General features: G+C 52.5%; 1 long non-coding RNA gene across 1 annotated transcript; it reads left to right on the top strand.

The window, feature by feature from the left end:
- The first annotated feature begins 1083 nt into the window (after positions 1-1083).
- Positions 1084-8206, top strand: LOC102387429. Its single transcript, XR_323553.2, has 4 exons — positions 1084-1152; positions 5527-5604; positions 5977-6234; positions 7206-8206. It is a non-coding gene; the product is annotated as an uncharacterized LOC102387429 (long non-coding RNA).
- Positions 8207-9511: the final 1305 nt, after the last annotated feature.

Genomic DNA, 9511 nt, shown 5'->3' with positions numbered 1-9511 from the left:
TGCTGAACTCAGCAGCATAGAAAGGAGGAAATGGGAGGAGCAGCGCAGCATGGTACCTGTAGAGCAGCAGGAAAGAAGGGGCTGCTCCTTCCCTCCTTTCCTTTGCTGCTGAATTCAGTGTCGAGGAGGGAAGGATGGGAAGAGTGAAGAGCAGCAGGCTCCAGAGCTGCTTGAAAACAGGGATTCCAGGCAGAGCAACTTGCCTGGCAAGCTCATAGAGCTCCAATTAGCAGCAAGCTCATATAGCTCCCAGTATGTGTGGAGCTCCCAGTAGGATCTGTGCTGAAGTGCTGGTGAGCTCTGAGAATTCATTGCACATGCAGAGCACAGCTGAAGTTTACTGCACTGCTGCAGCGCTTTGGGATCTTCCTCTGAGAGGATATACACACTGATGGAGGCAAAGGCTTCTAATGTGTTCCTTGGTCATGTGTAGTACATATCAATCTGTAGGTATGTGTACTGGGTAGCATTCACAGTACCAAATCTAGTATTGAATGATGGAGCAGAGAGTAAGAGTTGGAATACAAATAAACAGAGATTTGCATCTCATGTAACTAAAAATGCTTAAGTTGCTTTTTAGTACCAGCTGCTGATCTTTAAAGAAGACTTCCTACAAAAAAAATTTAAACTTAAAAGAGCATCTTCCAATTTTCAGGTCTGTTGTTTTAGTTTGTTTGCAAATATAGTGATTATAGGCTTCTATATATGTGTGCAAAGCCTGCTCCAATGCTCTAGAAATCCAGCACGTCAGAGCAGGCTTGATTAGTTGAGTCTGCTGGAGCACAGAAATTGATGCGCTCCAGCAGCCTTCCATATCATGTCATGTGTATCGGCCTTGCTGTGTGTCTCTGCACTGAAAAATGGTAGCAGTGTGTTGCAGGGCACTTAGGTGCCTGCTCTTAAAAGAGCAGAAACTGCCTGGGAAGAGCCCAAAGAGCCAGGCAGGAGCCCAGGTGCAGGTTGCCATGGCAACCAGCTAATGAGGCAATTAGCCTGCACCTGCACCTGGTTAGCTGGCCGGAAGGGGCAGGGCCCTGGGCCCATATAAACCCCAGGATGGGGACTAGGAGGCAGTTCTCTGCTGATGGCCAAGGGAGAAGAAACCCTCCTGAAGCATGTGAAGGCAAGAGGCCTGACTAAGTTCTTCTCCGGGTAATGTAGAGGGTCTAAGCACACCTTATGTAGCTTGTGTTATGTTATAGCCCAGAGACTTATGTTTTATTTGCCATTTTATAAGACTGGTGGTTTGGGTGAATGTTATTGGGGAAGGAGGAGGCCTCACTGGGGGCCCATGGCAGTGTGGGGACCCTGGTGCCAGAGAGGGCGCGGCATTTGGGGGCATAGACCCCAGCACCGAGGGGCACAGAGACAGGGCTGAGGAGAGCCCAGTGAGGACAAGGGGCTGAATTATAACAAGGCCTAGGCAAGACCATGCCAGTACCATCTGCGAGGCTTGGGGCATGGTAAAGGGGCTGTTGGAGCCACACACATAGTCCATAAGGCTAGGGTGCCCTGAAACACCCATTGTAAAATGGGAACCCACAGGGTCAGAGAGTCCATCAAGCCATGTCCAAGAGGACTTAAAGGCAGCCTCCCCATTTCCATATTTCTATCAAAGACCTGGTGGGCGAGAACTGAGGGTGCCCAGTGGGCCAAACTGACACGGTCGAGGGACCTTGGGAGAACATGGCCACCCTTGAGAACCCCATCCTGTGACACAGTGCACTTTTGAAATAAAACACGTTTGATAAGCCTGAGTTCAAAGCACCCCGCTACCACTTTTTCAGTGCAGGGATGCCTGGCAATGCTGATACACGACACGTGGGTGCTTTTAATTAGCACGGTTCACTAATTAAAGCACCCAGTGCCATGTCCCACAGCACATGTAAAAATGTCCTATGTTACAATAGCAGCTAAAGGTCCCAACTTAGATTGGGACACCACTGTGCTAGGCAGTGTACAGACACACAGAGGGCCATGTTGCACATTACTCTTGGGATCTGTTACCATGTTTAATAGGGGCCTTGTGTGTTCAAGCAGTAAAACACATGCTATGTTCATTTGTATCATACCAAAGTTATGACTTTTTTTTGCAGGAGAAGTATCTCTGGATTGTATTAAGTAACAGGCATTCAGCTATTATCGGACTACTTCATGGAGCAGCTCAAGATTTCCAAGTAGTGCTAGGACTGGGACTGACAATCAGCTGATTGTCGGTCTCAGGCCCAGCATAGCACTAGAGCTGGCTCAAGACTGCTAGTGACAGGTATCTGGCTTGCTCTACAGATGCCGTGGCAGGTGTGGATCCAGTGGCAAAAGTGGCACCCTGTGCCTCTCTCTGCTGCCTAACAGTAGGCAGAGATTGAGCTTAGCTTGGTGTACCATGGGTAGGCATTCCCAGGCTGGGCAGTGCTGAGCATCCAGCAGGGAGGGTGCAGACTCCAGACACAGAGGCTGTGTGCAACCTTATGGGTGGACGCATGAACTGTGGTACCCAGTGCTGGGTCAGTGTTGGGAGATGGGGGCGGGGGGGGGAGCATAGCCAGCTCCAGCTCTGTCCAGAGTGGGCTGAGATTGTTATGAGCAACCACGTGGTAATGCTTACTACATGTTCTAACTTTTACCGCAGCACAGTAATACTTACTAAGATCTAATAAAACATGTTTTAACTGTCCTATGTGACCAGGCCCATAGTTCCAACATGTTCCAATCTGTTTGCAATATAAATAGACAATACATAGAGCAGGTCAGGAAACAGATAAAGAAATAAAGTGCCTTACCCAAGCTGGGCATAGTGAGGTTTCCTGACTCCTATACTAATAACAATCAAGAAGATATTTAGGCCAGAAAAAGGTGAAACACTTTCCTTGTGAAAGAGCCTGTTTCTGAAACTAATGAAGTATTAGTTGTACTTAAGCCATTCCTTGAATGTCTACATTTTAAACATAGTATGAAAAGTCATAGCCTGGATGCAGTATTCCTGAGTACAGCCATAAAAGAACAATTGAAAGTGGTTTGGAAAACTTGGGCCAAGTCCATGGGTTAGAGTACAATTATTTCTGTGATGGCTTCCCAGACCAGTTGCCTAATCTGTCTAACATTTCCTTCCACTGTACAGTTGGTTCAAAAAAAGATATTACCCAAAAAATATTTGCTTGTATGAAAGACGCATAAAGAAGAATACAAATGCTTTAAACTGCCACTAGGTGACACCATACTTATGAATGTTTGCAATATGATTCTACTACAAGCAAAAAGCATATACTGTCCTTTCTGATTTAGTCTTCACAATCCAAGTGTATGATATTTCATATAGCTTGGATGCTTTGAACAGTGATCTCCTGTTTTGATGCCAATTGTTGGAAACAATAGCTTTCATGGAGGATTTTGTCAGCAAACCCTGGGGGTATTCTTCATGGGACAATATAACAGTGTAATCCTCACAATTTCCCACAAGTAACCATTTACAGGCCAGACAGCAATATATGGCACTTAGCTCTGTAACTCTGAACATGACCCATGCAAGGATGCCTCTGTTTTCCATTCTGATTTGTGGTGCACTCTGTCATGCACTTCAGGTGACCCATCCTGCAAGAAGCAATGATCCTGAGTTGTGGGGGTTTTTTTTTGTTTTTTTTTTTTTTCTTGGGGATTGTTTGCTGATTCCTGTAATGTAATGAGCTCACTGCAACTAAACTACTGAGAAGATTTTTAAAATGGATTTCTTACTAGGCCAAATATCTGAGCCCTGTACTCCGCTTGTTACTGTCAAATAGCAACTAACATATTAGTTTGTTTGTTGGTCTCTGTTTTGTATACCGCTGTTATACTGCTTCATCTTAGCAGGGATCTCCAGATAAGAAGTTTACCGGACTCTTAACATTTTCCTTTGCTCACAAGAGGACAAAACAGTGCAATTGCTGGCTCCTATCATGGGCAAATCTGGGGGTGGGGGCAGGGTGCAGTGGTGAAGATGCACTCCCCAGCCCCTTTTTGCTGCTACTGCCATCCCCAGCTAGCCCAGGAACAGGGGGAGCCCCAGAGTAGCTCTGGTACTGTGGAAACAGTGGTGTCAGCAGACAGGTTTCCTCTTTTCTTTGCTCCCCCACTGTGATCCCCCCTGGCCAGGAGGAGGTGCTAGAAGGAACATGCCCAACTGCTGCTGCTGTCCCCAGTTGATCCAGGCATGGGAGTGGGGAAGCCTGAGATGCTCCCGTACCCTACTCCAGATAAAGAAAGCAGCTGTGTGGGGTGCTAGGCTCAGCTGGGAACAACAGTGTCAGCAGAGAGGTTTCTCCTTCCAGGCCCTGCTCCCAGCTAGCAGGGTACACTGGGCGAGATGATGTGGCCAGGCAGAAAACAGGGGCTGGAAGAAGGAGCCTTTGAGCTGTTGTCATTGTTACCTTGCTGAGCCTGGCTCCCCTCAAAGCTGCTTCCTGAAGTGGGCAGATAGGGAAGATTGTGGGGTTCCCCCCACATCCAGGTCAGCTTGGTACAGTAGCAACACAGATCTTCCTCTCAAGCACCTGATCCCTGCCTGGCTCTCCGGTGTCCCCCACCAGGTCAGGGTCTCCAGTCACTCCTTGCTTCCAACCCCACATGGTCTGAGGGGCAGTATACTGCACCCCCATTTAGGACAGTTTAAATCTGTTTTTCCCCCCCCCCCCTCCTTCTGTCTACACTCATGTTAAAAAACAAAAAACCCCAAACCCTCACCTCAAGATAGGAAAAAAATTAAACCTGTCACTCACACAAGAAATTCTCAATGGTCTTGTCTATGTGAGATGCTTAATTGCATAGTAGCACAGTTTATCGCACAGTAAATGCACATGTCCAAATGTCCACATATTTACTGCACAGTAACAACCCTAATAATGAGTAAATTTGCTAGCTGCAAATATAGGTAGCAAATTTATGTGCAATTAGTTATTGTGCAGTTATGCACATGTAGATATGAACTAGGAGCAAGTTTGTTCCCCAGTCATTCCTGCCACTAGGGGGATGGCCTGAAGCTAGCCCCAAGGCTCCAGGCTGGGAGCCTCTCCTGCCCCACAGCTGGGCTGCTTCTATGGCAGTCCCTGCCTCAGACCCTTAAAAGCCTGCAGGCACTCAGAGCTCTGGGGCACATCAGCAGGGAGCATGAGGGCACTCCAGGTCCCTGTATCTTCCTGGGTAGGCCAGCTGCCCCAGCCTGCCTGAACCTCAGTGCCACTGGCTAACACCACACTACCGCACATGCTGCCAGGACTGTGTTGTCCAGACCTGCAGGCTGCTGCTGGCGCCAGCCAGGCTTGCCAGCTGCCAGGCCTTCCAGACCCCAAGCCCAGCTGCAGACAGCTTCTGGCTGTGGGGGCCAGCTCCAGCTGCCTGAAGCTCACCTGCAGCAGCCTGCCCTGAGCTTGCAGGTGCTGCAGGGCATTGCCTTTGCCATACAGCTGCCAGTCCCATGCTGGACTCCAGGGACAGCTGTGTGGGGAACCCAGAGAGCAGGCACAGGACCCATGATGGTTTCCTCTTTGTCCACAGCTGTGCCGATGCCTGTGCCTGCCACTGAGGGCCCTAACTGGTTGCTGGAGGAGACTGGCGAACTTGTAGCACTGTGGGGTGAGGTGGAAGTGCAGTGCCAGTTCATGTGGGGTGGGTGCTCCAATGCCCATATCTATGAGGGGCTGTCAGGCCAGATGCAGGAGAGATGCAACCAATCAGTGCAGCAGTGCTGCATAAAGATTAAGGCCTTGTGGGCACAGTGGCTTTCCATCACTGACCACAGTTATCAGTCAGGGGGTGCCTGCAAGTCCATGCCCTTTATGTGGCAACTGATGGACATACTTGTGCCCTGGGACCTAGGCCACAGCTGTGCTGTGTCTGTCAGCGTGGGTGGCCCACCTGAGTCCTCACCTAGGCTTGGCACCCATGGTAACATGTCACGGGGGATGGTCCCTTAGGTGTCCAGCAGCCTGTTCTGCCATGTTCCAGGTGCCAGCAGCTCCATCAGTAGCTCAGGGAAGCCAGACCAGCACCTGCCATGCCAGCTCCACAGCCCCAGCCCCTGCCATGAGACATGGCCAGCAATGACACCACCAGGTACCAGCAGCACCAGTGCCTCCCTGGGGGGGCCCAGGTGGGCACCTGCCAGCTGCACCCTGCCATCCGAGGACACCGTGTGGAGCTGCACACCATGGCCAACAGCTGTGACCATGTGGAGCCACCAGCCACACCAATCCTGACCACGTGGTAAGCCCCACTTTGTGGGGATGGCTATCCCACCCTCCCCTGCCCCTACCTTCCCAGCCTTCCCACACTCCCCTGGCCCCAGGTTCCCCCCTCCAAAGCAAGTAGGGAGGCAGTAGACAGTGCCAAACTTTATTGAGCAGCCAGTGCCCCCACAGCTAGATGGGCATGGGCCTCTCACATGCCAAAGAATGTGTCAATGCTGTTGGGGGTGTCCTCCTCAGTTGTGGGGGGCAGGAATGTGTAGTGCAGCCACAAGTAGCCCTCTATGCTATAGCGGAGGTTGCGGGGCAGCCCAGACTTGCCCCCCACACCATTGTGACTCAGGGTCTTGTATCAGGTGCACAGGTGTACCTGGGATACCATGGCCATTGGCAGCAAGAGGGCATAGTGGGCTGGGCACTCCTTGGTCTGTGAAAACAGCTCCTCGCACACCACCTGGGACACACGTAGCAGTGGCATGCTCAGGGCGCAGTGCTGGTATGGCAGGGGGCTGGCCCTGGGGTACCTTCCTAGAGAGGCCCCCAGTGGGGAATTTGGGGGTGTGGGCAGCTCCTCATCCCAGTTGTCAAGGAGTACTGGGTGCCCCCAGCCTGGGCGTCATAGGCTGGGCAGCAGTGCAGCAGAGTGGTTGGCCTAGAGGAGGAGATGTCAGGGAGCAGGGTCTGGAGCTATGGCAGCAGGTGCTGCCAGGGCCCTGGCCTATACCACCTGGAAATGGAGCAGGGAAGGCAGGGCGCCTTTGGTCAGCACACAGCAGCTTGCTGGCCCCAGGGAAGCAGGCAGGGATGAGAGGCTCAGATCGCAGTGGCCTGGGCTCAGGCCTGCCAGGCAGACTTACCATGGTCCCTGGCCACCTGTACATGCCTGACCCCTGATTTGAGGCTGGACAGTGCGCAGGCCCTGGTACAGAGCATCTTATCTTTGAAATGTTGTAAACTCTCACAAACAGCTTCTGTATCATGGCTCTACAGGGCCTGCAGCTGCACGTGGGAAAGAAGCTGCCTTTGGCATCCAACATGCAGTCTCAGGGTTGCCACCACCCATAGCCAGGGCCCAGTGGATGCACCAGCTTTGTCAGAGGAGGACCCTGGACAAGACTCTGCTGCTGGACCACCTGGTCATGGCATCAGAGGACCGGCTGAGGGATGCTCAGGCCTAGTGGGTGAGGATGTGGTCCACCAGGACAGGTGGTACTGCCCCTGGAGGATGGAGGGTGGAGGATGTTGCCCATGAGGACATGCAGGACCAACATGAAGAATCAGGGGACTGGTGTGAGGAGGCATGGGACTGGGCAGACTGGGAGCTGTGGGTGCAGCTCCTGGCCCTTAAGCATGAGTGGGTGAACGTGCTGCAGGAGCAGAATGCCATCCTGGATCAGGCAATGCAGGCCGTGGGCAACAACCACCAGGTGTTGGATACTGTTTTGGCTCTGGCTGTTGCCTTTTTGCTGCTTGCTACCTAGCCCCTGACCATAGCCCTGTCTTCCCCCTGGCAGCCACCCACTGCCCAGCTGCAGGCCCCAGTCTGAGCCTGGGAAAAGGCCCTGTGCTGCCTCCAGCAGCTAGGAGACCCTGGTCCAACTCCAACCCTGGGTCCAGCATCACTCAGCCCTCCCACCTGAGCCCAGTCCTGATGCTTGCCTCAGTTCCACATGCATGCATAGCTACAGTAGGGCCAGGAACACATGCCAGCCCTTCTGGGCCTGGACACCACCTTCCAGTGAGGCCGTCATTGTCCTGGGCAAACCCCCCACCAGCCACACTCACTATTGTTTGCACACCCATGGGGGAGTGGCCAGAGGCTGGGGTACTGGCCATTGGTTCCTGGGCTGTGCCTCCTAGTCACTCCCATCCCATGGTCCCTCACCCTGGTAGGGTCCACAAAGGACACTGAACAAAGTTTTCTTGAGGTAGAAGGTGTTTTATTGTTGGTGGGTGGTAGAGAGGCTGTTTGTTGGAGAGGAAGGGACAGAGGATGGGGACCTCTTTTTTGGGGGGGGTTCTGTTTTTTGGGGAGGGAGGGACAGAGGATGGGGGGGATTATTCAATGTGAAAGGAATAAAAACGTGTTCTTCTGACATGTGACTGCTGTGAGCGTAGTGCTAGGAGTGGGCAGAGGGTAGGAGGTCTGTGGGCAGTGGTGCAGGTGGGCTAGAGTGGGTAGCGCTCAACGGGGTGGTTAGCCAGGACCTCCCACACCTGGTGCCCTTGCCTCTGCTGGGGGGTGTGCAGCTCTACTGGGGCTTGGTGGGGGGCACTGCTGTTGCCACCACAGGTGGTGCTCCTGCTACCAAGCATCCTCCATGTGCTAGGCCTCTTCCACCCAGGCCTTGTGGAAGAGCTCCCCTGGACTCCTCAGATGTTATGCAGCACCCAGGCTGTGACTGACTGAGGGGAGATTGTCTTTGGTGAACTTGAGGTAGGTGGTGGGGGTGCACCAGCAGCTCTTGTGGCAACTGAAGGCACACTCAACTAGGGCACAGGTCCGATGTAGGAAGTGGTTGAAGTGGGCCTGGTGGAGGTCTGGATGGTCAGTGAAGGGCTCCATGAGCCAGGGCAGGAGTGGGTAGTGGGGGTCCCCGATGAGGAGGACCACCCAATGGCAGTAATATTTGAGCAGTCGTGGTGCATGGGCCAGGTCCCAGAGGACTGGAAAAGGGCCAATGTGGTCCCCATTTTCAAGAAGGGGAGGAAGGAGGACCCAGGCAACTATAGGCCAGTCAGTCTCACCTCCATCCTAGGCAAAGTCTTTGAAAAAATTATGAAGGCTCACATTTGCGAGAGCCCGGCAGGACAAATTATGCTGAGGGGAAACCAACACGGGTTCATGGCAGGCAGATCGTGCCTGACCAATCTAGTCTCTTTTTATGACCAGGTTATGAAACGCCTGGACACAGGAGGAGGGGTGGATGTCGTATACTTAGACTTCAGGAAGGCCTTCGATACGGTATCCCACCCCATACTGGTGAACAAGTTAAGAGGCTGTGACTTGGATGACTACAGACTCCGGTGGGTGGCGAATTGGCTAGAGGGTCGCACCCAGAGAGTCGTAGTGGATGGGTCAGTATTGATCTGGAAGGGTGTGGGCAGTGGGGTCCTGCAGGGCTCGGTCCTTGGACCGATACTCTTCAATATCTTCATCAGCGACTTGGACGAGGGAGTGAAGTGTACTGTGTCCAAGTTTGTGAATGACACAAAACTGTGGGGAGAAGTGGACACACCGGAGGGCAGGGAACAACTACAAGCAGACCTGGACAGGTTGGACAAGTGGGCAGAAA

Source organism: Alligator sinensis, unplaced genomic scaffold (assembly GCF_000455745.1).
Source record: "Alligator sinensis unplaced genomic scaffold, ASM45574v1 scaffold373_1, whole genome shotgun sequence".
In the NCBI taxonomy this organism is placed as follows: domain Eukaryota; kingdom Metazoa; phylum Chordata; order Crocodylia; family Alligatoridae; genus Alligator; species Alligator sinensis.
Note: the sequence above shows the minus strand (reverse complement) of the source record. Positions and strands in the feature narration are given on the sequence as shown.